The sequence below is a fragment of the Rutidosis leptorrhynchoides genome, chromosome 5 (assembly GCF_046630445.1).
Source record: "Rutidosis leptorrhynchoides isolate AG116_Rl617_1_P2 chromosome 5, CSIRO_AGI_Rlap_v1, whole genome shotgun sequence".
In the NCBI taxonomy this organism is placed as follows: domain Eukaryota; kingdom Viridiplantae; phylum Streptophyta; class Magnoliopsida; order Asterales; family Asteraceae; genus Rutidosis; species Rutidosis leptorrhynchoides.
Genome location: NC_092337.1, coordinates 70,671,301 through 70,683,091, shown reverse-complemented (window position 1 = coordinate 70,683,091; position 11,791 = coordinate 70,671,301).

Sequence of the window (11,791 nt, the reverse complement as noted above, 5' to 3'; positions counted from 1 at the left end):
TTGATGATTAATGAAATTATTGAATGGTGTAAAATGAAGAAAAAGAGTGTGATGTTTCTTAAAGTTGATTTTGAAAAAGCGTTCTACTCCATTAGGGCGGATTTTTTTGTCAATGCTTACTCACCTTGTTTTGGAAGACGATGGATACATTTGATTAAAGGTTGCTTAAATTCATCCCGTGCTTCACGTTTCAACTCGAGGAGGTCCGGTCGGCTGTAAATCGGACTTATACAGGTACCAAGGCATGTATTAATAAATCTAATTTATCCACTCATGAGCAACACCCGACTATTTGTAACTTGTTGAATAACAAAGTGGGCAACGGAAAAGATACTTATATTTGGCTAGACAAATGGATCGTCGGGACTACTCTAAAGGCCCATTTTCCTTGCTTAATTTCTTTAGTAATAGATAAAATGTACAAGATTGTTGATCGTCGCTCCAACGGTGAATGGAGTTGGTCCTGGAGACGTGCAGCTAGATCAGGAGCTGAGCTCCAGCAGCTGCATAATTTGACTGCTGATCAGTCCTTTAAACTTTTCGGATGGTAATGATTATTAGCTATGTCATCTTCTCCCGAATGGACTGTTCTTTGTTTCTTGTTTTTGTAAAGTGATTGACGTTTCTCCTATGAGTAGTTGGCCAACTCATTGGTGCAAAGTAGTGCCACCAAATATCAACTTTTTCATTTGGCAGGCACGGTTGAATAGGTTGCCCGATAAATGCAGCTTGATCGATAGAGGAGTCTCCTTGCAGGATGTGTTGTGCTCGACTTGCAATTCTCACGGTGAGGACTTACCTCACATATTTTTCATTTGTGATATTGCAACACATGTATGGTGTTTTATTGCTTCCTAGATTGATCTCGTTCTCCATGTTTGGGACTCCGTTAACAAACTTTGGCAATGGATAATCACTTCTACTTTTACCACGACAAAGATGATTCGCGTTGGAAGTCTTTTGTTACGCTACTCTTTGAGCTCTTTGGCGTTCAGAAACGGACGCATCTTTGATCCGTCAAGCTTTAAAAAAATTTATATTTTAGATTTCATTGTAAATTTCTTTTTTTATTAGATTTCCTCTCGATATTAAAAGGCTAATCTCAATTGGAATACTTGGTTATTAAACCTGTAGGATTAATGTGCAAGGTACAACATAAAACTATATGGCTAAATTTATTTGAGCCTTCGGGGTCACACACATATACACCTAGACGTCAAATTAAATATATATATGATGTATATATATTACTCAAGTAACGGGACAAGTTAAAATATCTAATTGTGAAACAATTAATTTAGTTATTTTAATTAATTAATTGAGAGATTAATTAATCAATATTAGTTAATTGATTGAAAAACTAATTTTGGGCCAAATACAAAAGACATGTAGATGGTGAATTAGATTTGGAAACATATGTGTACACGGTTTCTTATTTTGGAGTAGGTTTACTTGCTCCATATTAATTTGGAAAATAGAATCATTTCGTTACCGACTCCAAATTCGATTAACATAATACTCCTATTATACATATTGGTTTTTGGTTTTGGTGACTAACTAGACTACAACCAACTACACCACAACTAATAAGTTGCAAGTATATTATATATGCTCTGTACAATGGTTTTTGGGGGTGAAGTTCTAAGAACAAATTCAGAAAACAAACAAAAGAAAACAAGCTTTCAAATCAATACATGTTATTTGTTATTGCGTACGAAAAATAAGGCACATAACATATTCTTAATTTTTTGTTTTAAACTACAAGAAAAGAAGTCGAAACATATACGGAGTGTGACGACCCGGAAATTTTCGACTAAATTTAAACTTAAATCTTTATATGATTTCGATATGATGAGCAATGTATGTAATGTTGAGTCTCAAAACTTTTGAACTATCTTCATGAAATCATCTGACCTTTTACCATTCCCGACGATTCACGAACAATTATTTGTAAATAAATATGTATTTATATAAATATAAAATTATATATGAATTTGAAGTAATAAGATACAATTTAATCATACAAAGTAATATACAAAATAATTAAACTGTTATTAGAATGATTCTGTATATATATAAATGACATATATATATATATATATATATATATATATATATATATATAAAATTAATATATTGTAATATATATACATGTATAAACATAAATATTAAATGTTCAAATATTTTTTATATTTAACAAAATGTAAAGTTAATATATTAAATTATAAATTTAAATATAATTGCTATATTAATGTTTTCATTATTAGCATTAATATTAATGTTAAAATAATATTAATAACTATATTATTAATATTATTATATAAAATAAATAGATATGGAATTTGACACAAGCAATTTGTTATATATTAATTGTTACTTGTAATATCATTAAATATTATTATCTTTATCTTTAATGATCATTATTTTTTTAAAATTAATAATATTATTAACATCTTTATAATTACTACTATAATTATTAATATTATTGATATCATTATTAACTATTATTAATAATTAATAATCATCATTATATTAACATCTTTATTATTAATTTTTAGTATTATTATTATTATTATTATTCATAATATTAAGGGTAATATTAATATTGTAGTTATATTTATTATTATTATAGTTATAATTATAAGATTTATTATAATACATAAATTTAGATATATATATATATATATATATATATATATATATATATATATATATATATATATATATATATATGTTATATGAATATAAGTATATACATAAATATATTTAAAACAGATATAAAAGAAATTCCATTTATTTATATATAAAACAGATATATACACGAGATACTGATGGATTCTGTTTTTTTTATCTTTTTCTGTCCTTCTGTTTAACCTGTGAACTACTCATTGACCATTATCTGCTATAAGACAATTAATTACAGTTGTTATGGGATACCATATAACCTACACTATCAATTATCAATTACAAATACCTTTTACAGCCTTCAAATTACTGAATTTAAAACAAGAACTGAAGGAACCCCGTCAAACTGCTCTGGTCGTGTGAAAAATTTTAAAAGGTTCGATTTTGAAATAAAATTCAAAAAGTGTAAATGTGGTTTTGTTAGGAATCTTTTATTTGATCTATCTGCAAAAGCTCAACTCTCAATTTATCCTAACGAATCCAAATTTTCGAGTCAAAGATTTAATTTAAAAAGTCAAACGTTCTGTTTATGAGGAAATTCAAAGTTGTTGTTATGTTTCTATTTCAATTGAGTATTTAGAAAGTTTCTGAGATGGATTTGAAACCTACTTCATGAAGAAACTTGGGTGTAAAACGTTCTTAATTTTGAAATTGGGATTTGAGTGCTCTTCGTGTTTTAAACCTGCTGCAGCTTTCATTTTTTTGTTTTGTTGTTGTTGTTCTGATTAATCAATTCAAGGATTAACTGAATGTTTTTCCATTGTATTTTCACGTCTTAATTCAACCATTAAACGTATTACCTTGATTGATAAATGGGTTTCTTGATCGATTGTTTTGAGAAGAAGGAGAAGAAAAGGGAACAGGCAACTATACAGTTTATATTTACATAGAGATAGATTAGAACAGATAATTATATATGGAGTAATGGTTTGGGAGCAATGTCGTGGAGCGAGAGGTCGTGGGTTCGAGTCCCGGTTATGGCAGTTTTTTTTTTAAAAAAGCTTTTCAATTGGAGGTAGCTATTATTATTAAGTTTATTATTATTATTATCTTCATTATTATTATTATTGTCATGATCTTTATTATTATTATTATTATTATTATTACTAATATTGTTACTAGAATTATCATTTTAAAAAGTATTACTAATAATACTAGTATTATCATTATAATTATTAATATCATCATTATACTTATTATTATAAGTATTATCATTATTATTATTATTATTGTTATTATTATTATTATTATTATTATTATTATTATTATTATTATTATTATTATTATTATTATTATTATTATTATTATTATTATTATTATTATTATTATTATTATTATTATTGTTGTTGTTGTTGTTGTTAGAAATTGTTATTGTGACTAATATTATAGTTATTATTACTAATATTAATGTTAGTTATTATTTATAACTGTTATAATTAAAAATTACAAGTTTGATTGCTATTATCATTAGAATTATTACTAATATTAATACAAGTATTATATTTACTATTATTGATATATGTATTATAATGGTTAGGATAATTATTATATTGTACTATAGAAATAATATAAATCATTATTATTTTTATTAATCTTATTATAACTTTTATCATTATTATATAGTATCATTAACATTTCTAATATTAATAATATCATAATTATTATTAATATCACAATAAGTAATTCTAGCATTATTATTATCACTATTAGAAGTATTAATAATAATATTTACCAGTAATATTAAGTATTATCAACATTATCATTTTTACCATTTCAAATATTATCTTAGTATAATTATAATGACTAATTTCAACAAACAAATGATAATCATATAAAAGTGTATTTAACTAAACTATATTAACATTTTCATTTAAAATGAATACATTTAACTATATATATATATATATATATATATATATATATATATATATATATATATATATATATATATATATATATATATATATATATATATATATATATATATATATATATATATATATATATATATATATAAGTTATTAATACAACAATTTTATCACTAATAATAACAATATATATGTTCAATTACGATTATGTGTATTAATAAATATACAAATGATATAAGTTAGTGAATCCGAGGCCAACCTTGCTTGTTCAGTGGTTTAATGTCGTCATATGTATTTTTACTACAAAATACATAATGGTGAGTTTCATTACTCCCTTTTTATATATATTTTTGAGACTGAGAATACATGCGCTGCTTTTATAAATGTTTTACGAAATAGATACCAGTGATCAAAAATTACATTATATGGTTGGATTATTAAACCGAATATCGCCCTTCAAGTCTGGTAACCTAAGAATTTAGGGAAATGGCCCCTGATTGACGCGAATCCTAAAGATAGATCTATGGACCTTGACAAGTCCCATTCGGGGTACGAATGCTTTAGTACTTCGAGATTATTATACAGACGAGAGGTTCTATTTTGGGTATATTCTATGCATTAAGTTAACGTCGGTTACCAGGTGTTCAATCCATATGAATGATTTTTATCTCTATGCAGTTTACGAAATGCCTGATACGAGAATGACGTTTATAAAAATGAAATCTTGTAGTCTATTATACTATCTGAAATGATTATTTATGATAAACTAATGAACTCACCAACCTTTTGGTTGATACTTTAAAGCATGTTTATTCTCAGGTATGAAAAAAATCTTCCGCTGTGCATTTGCTCATTTTAGAGATACTACTTGGAGTCATTCATGGCATATTTCAAAAGACGTTACATTCGAGTCGTTGAGTTCAACAAGATTATTATTAAGTCAATTTTAGTTGAATATATTATGAAATGGTATGCATGCCGTCAATTTTTGATGAAATGAAAGTTTGTCTTTTAAAAACGAATGCAATGTTTGTAAAATGTATCATATATAGGTTAAGTACCTCGCGATGTAACTGAGTGTAATGTATTCGTCCAGATGGATTAGGACGGGTCGTTAGACGGAGTATTATTATTGTTTCATGATATTAATCAAAGGTTGATTAAATTGTTACTTGGGTTTAGACTAGCATCCATTGACGGTCGTTTGAAGTGTAGTGTGGACTATCTAAAGAGACGGTCATAATTTTGATCGTGAGTTTCTCTCCAACAACTCAGTTCTTCAAGAAAGGTATATCGTTAACTCCTCTTGTGAATTTATATATTTTGACAAATTATTAGTGGTGTAATTGGATCTTGTTTGGAACCGTCAATCGTGTGCATGTTTTGTAATATAGATTATATTTAATTTTAACTGTCCGCTGCTTTAATCTAAATTAAAAGTACACACGGTTTTCCATCAGTGGTATCCGAGCCAGGTTTTACACCATTTTAATTGTCACGTGATTTTCTCAGATCTAGTTTTGTGGTGAATTGGTAAAAAGTAAAAAAAATTATAATTTCAACATGTTTGTTTTAAATTAAACCTCATGAGGCATAAATAAGATCTGAAAAATATCACTGTTATAAATTTTGAATTTATTATGGCTTGAATAATTGTTGTTTATTTTCATTCCATAGTTGTACACATGCATTGTAACCATGGACAAACCATATGTAGTTTTTAATAATGTAGTTATTAGAGTTGTGATTACACACATAGCCCATAATGCCCCGACCTACGTATGATTGTTGTGATTGTTGATTACGACAATATTATGTCATGTTGATTATTTGTATTATTAGAAAGGCCATTTTGAAGCCAAAGTTGTATTATATTTATTTTTCATTTTCATAGTATTGTATTTAAGTTTATTTCAATTTGTAAAATTACTAGTTTAGTTGTATTTTTAAATTTAAATAAATGTAACAAGATGAAGATTGAAGATAAAATACAACATGCTTTTGGCTTAGAAGATGGCGAACAGGTCAAGTTGACAACGATGGCGTTTGTCAAGTTTTCACTTGATTCTTGAATCAAGTGGGAGCTACGATATTACCCTTAGTTTGACCTCTTGATCTCATGTCGGCTCATGGAATCGAGAATAGGATTTTCGGGCTAGGCTATGTGTGTGTGTGATGCATGATATGGTTGTATTTTATTTTTGCATTATACATAATTGTTGATTAGAATATATGCTAAATGTTTTTAATGAAAACATCAAATAAAACCGAAAAGGGTTTCAAAGATTAAAATTGATGATTTTAAAAGTTAAACTCTAACGAGTTTAAAGTTAAATGATTTTTGAAACACAAATTATATATGACCGAAATCTTTTAAAATTGTTTTAAAATGATACACGTTTTTGTATTTGTTATTTTTATATATATAATAAAATAACAAACTAGACACATAAACACGATCGACATATATACAATTGGTTAAAATGATTTTTAACAAATAGTGTAGCGAATCTTGTGTGCATGCATTATTCGTTAACACAAATATTTTTAAAATACCCGTCAAATTTAAGTCATGCCATCCAATGTGCTTGCAAACACTCCTCATTATTTTTCCGATCTAGTGAGACTAGGCTGAATTATAGCCACGAGGTAGATTTTTCGATCTAGTGAGACTAACGTGAATTTCCACTGTTGCCAAATTGGATGACTTAATTGTATTCAAGGTGAGACCTGAGTTCGAGGCAAGGATGGGACAAACATGCCAATTGATAATAGTGGTTTGTTAAACTGCACGTATCTCAAAGTCCCATAAAGATCTAAAAGTTGAACTTGTGATGCAATTGGTAACCGCTACCTACCAATAGACTCTATAACTGCTAGCTGATCAACATATGTAGTTATGGAACCTCTATGTGGATCTTAGGCTTTCGTAAATTAATTGTTTTTAAAATTTATAAAAACTTGGGTAGTTAATTTATTAAAGTTTAATATCGAAAATACTAAGTTGAATCTTATAACTGTTGTAGATGTCAAATAATCAAAATGTAAACCAAAACACACTTCCTTCTTTGTTGAATAAGGATAAACTCAATTGTTCGAACTTCCTGGAATGACACCGCAACCAGAGAACTGTTCTCAAATATGAAAGGAAGTTGAATCAAATTAAAGAATCCTTACTCAATCCTCTTGCTGAGACAATTGTTGTTATTCAGCAAAGTGTTTATCGGATGTTGTTCGATGAGCAGAGGAAGAAGGGTGGTAAGGTGAAAAAGAGTAAGTCAAATTCTTTGTGGAAGAAAAATGGCAAATCATTTGCTAGGAAGAATATTCCACCTTCCAAGAAGAAAAACCTATCAAAAGACAATGAATGTTTCCATTGTAGAAAAGTTGACCATTGGAGAAGGAATTATCCTATCTTCCAATCTAAGCTGAAAAATGGCAAAACTGGTGAGACTAGTGATATTGCTCAAATTAGACATATCTTTAGTCGCAATATCAAGTTCTATCGTTGTTTATTTCGTGTGTAAACATAGTATTTTCATTCGTATTCTATTTTATTGTAAAATAGTTAGAATCATTGTGTAATTGAAGAAATATGGAAGATTTTGGATGATACTACTCAGAGATCGAAAACAAGTCAAAAAGTCGATGAATAGTAGAGTGCGCCAAGGAGTGCACCACGGGTGTGCGCTCAGCTCACTCGTCCAAATTTTGATCAGAGAATTCTGGGATCGAAAACAAGTCAAAAAGCATGAATAGTAGAGTGCGCCAAGGAGTGCGCTCAGCGCACTTTATCCGCGCACTCTGACGTGTAAAGCAGATCTGAACGTGTAACTCGAGCTGTAAAGTGGAATTGTGGTAGGTGAACAGTGCGCGCCGCCCACGTGCTTTTGTGCGCTCGGCGCACCCTACTTTCCAGCTACTGTTCAACCTTTTTAAACCCCTTTCCAGCTTCATTCTTGAGACACCACTACACAGTCATTTTCAGAGGCAGAGGTTACGATTCAAGGTGATCCTTGGAGTAATCCAGGATCACCTAATCCATCATTTCAATCCGGAATCAAGAATTATCAGGATCATCATCCAAGATTGCTTCAAGAGGTCGATTCTTGTTAGTTCAATGAATTCTATCTTTGTTTGCAGTTTGTTATTGTCTTTAAATATGATTGTTAGCTAGTTCTTTTTATGCTTGTCTAGATTAATAATCGAGATGTTGATTATTTACCTTTGTTGATTGATTGTTCTTATGCATGATAGTTTGATGTTTGAATACAAGAACCATTCTTGTTAAGTTTAATCTTTTCGATTCAATTAGTTAGTATACTTGTTCAACTAAGAAACACCATCTTGTTGATTTAGTATATTGATTTGCACCTAGTGACAAGTATTTGCCCGTCTTTTCCCAAAAGGGGTAAGTTGCGTTCTAACGATTAATCTATATAGGAATGTAAGAACGACTCTTGTAAATAATTTCGGATAGCTTAATCGATATGTGTAGTTGTATAGGAGAACGATCAATTCCCTAGAATCTGTTATACATATTTTCATTACTTAATTCCATATAACTAATAGGTGTTAGTAATTTGCCTTATCTAGTGACATTTATAAGGATCCTATTGCTACATTAAATTGATTACTTGGGTTGGGTAAATTGGGCATTTAACCGGACCAAGGGAATGAACTAAACTAAACCATTAGTTGACATAGGAGTGGATCATGATTAACACATCATTGGCATGATCATCATTCAAGTCTTTAGGCTAGTTGAATTAATTGATTACAAATAGGAGGTCTTAGATGACAAGAACATCACTTGTGTCGTGTAATCCTGTTTGAGTGTTTGCACAAGACTACTCTTGGTAAACCAGTTAATTAGTTCTCGTGCATAACCAATCAATCCGATATTAATCCTAAATAACAATCAACATTAAGGGTAAAAAGTCTAGATGAGTATATTTCTTTAATTTGATATCAAAACTATCTTTTTGTTTTCATAAACTTAAAAGACCAAAAATATTGTCCTTTAAACTTATTCCTTTATTGATTTGTCCATCGTTAAACGGCAACCCAATATCTTGTATTTGTTTGATTTCATTTTATCTAGTTAAAACTCAATTTAGTTTATGCAATCTTAACTTGCACATATAACTGTCCTTGGAACGATACACGGATTTTACCATTATCTATACTACTACACGATCGGGTACACTGCCCGTTAGTGTGTGTAATCTTTAAAACCCTTATTTTCCATACAACAATTCATATACCACGTTTTGCACATCAAGTTTTTGGCGCCGCTGCCGGGGACAGTTGTGTCAAGATAAGAATTGTTAACTAAGTTGTGATTATTATTTTTTAGATTTTATCATTTTTTTGTAGAGTTTTTATTATTTTTTATCACTGTTTAGTGTCGGTGCTTTTATTCTTTTCTAGTTTTTGTCAGTTGCAGGGAAATGGTTGACCACAGGAATATGACAATGGGTGAGAGAATGAGAGTAGAACGAAGGAAACTAATCAAATTATATTTATCTCCTAGTGTTACCAACAAGGGGTACCAAGTGAAAGAAGAAGATGAAGTTGTGGTTAACACTAAAAACATGTCTATGAAAGAGAGGATGATAGTCGAAGGTTTCTGCCCGTGTTTTTATGGGTCTTGGCAATGTTGCATGAATCCGGACGTAAAACATTCGAGTCCCCTACCCACTATGCAACTCGCTACCGATCATTATTCACCATTGATTCTGTTTCTGGAACATTCAAATGTGACAGAGTCCAGTCTAGCTCCACAACTTATAACTTCACAATTTATTTTGCAAGACGAACTGGTTGTTGAAAAATGTACTCGTTTAGATCCACTTTCCGAGCTTTTGCAGGATTTCCCCGAGTTACATTCTTACTCTTCTACTTATAAAGATGAGATTGTGGTAAAGGAGGAAAACGGTTTGCTACTCGTTCTCATGGCTAATGGTTATGAACCTACAACTGAAGAATTAAAGGAATTGAAGCTGGAAATTGAGCCCCGCTCAATAGTTGAGATTCACAGCGGGTCCACGCTTATTCCAGAGGATGTCAATTTGGGGAAGACAATCTTTAAAGACCTATTTGACCAAGATCCAACAATAAGAATAAAAGTTTTACTGAAATCCGCACTTGGAGAGGAGTCGTATGTTAACCCTCCGGTTTGGTCATCCTTTTTTGGGAAACTTAATAAAGAGTTATATCATATAATATACACCACCCGAGGTGTTATGACTGGCTCACTATTCTGATTCGTGGAACTTTTTCCACCGACTTCACGTCTCGTCCGATAAAGTGTGGGGGAGTTTAACCCCACTAGGAATTAAATTCTGGGGTCGAGTCAAGTGCATGACGCGTTAATAAAAGTGCACGATGTTTTTCATAGTTTTAGTGACACTAGCATTAAAATTCAGCATGGTACCTATCAAATTAGAATTTGTGTGATGAAGATCAAGGAATGAAGGATGCGCCATCGCTCACCTATATTCCACGATCTCCGGTTTTTGAACCTAGGTTTTTCGAACTCCTTTTTCTCAATATTGTCCTCTCGAATTTAAATTTTGCTGATTTTAAGTAATGAGGGCATTACTTAATCTTAAGTGTGGGGGATGGTATAAATTCTCGCGGGTATTCAAACAGTATTCAACTTGGCTCATTTTCATAATTTAATGGGAAATTTTAAAAAATTTTGAAATAAAAGTCTTAACGAAAAAGCCAAGTGTGACGATCGCTCCAAATCCATATGGACAATACGTCATTCATCGATTTCATTGCGAGGTATTTGACCTCTATATGATACGTTTTGTAAATATTGCATTCTTTTAAAAAAGCATACCATAAATGTATATTTAAATCAAAGGTTTTCGACATCTGATGATTTCTACATATAGACAATCACCGTAATAATAGTTTACAATAGTACTTCCGTTGACAATGCAGTCAAAATAAGATACATGGTGATGATCTGGTGAATGCAATGTTTCCTTGAAAAAAATATGCCATGTAAGACTCCATGCACATAGCTTGTCTAACATTTAAGCAAACAGCGGAAGACTTCTAGGGAACCTGAGAATAAACATGCTAACAAGTGTCAACACAAAGGTTGGTGAGTTCATAGTTTTAATGTTTTGCATAATCTGTACATAAAGGTGGATCACAAGATTTCAGTTGTTTCATCCAGAAACGTTTATCAAAATATTCTACAAGATTGAGCACCCTAT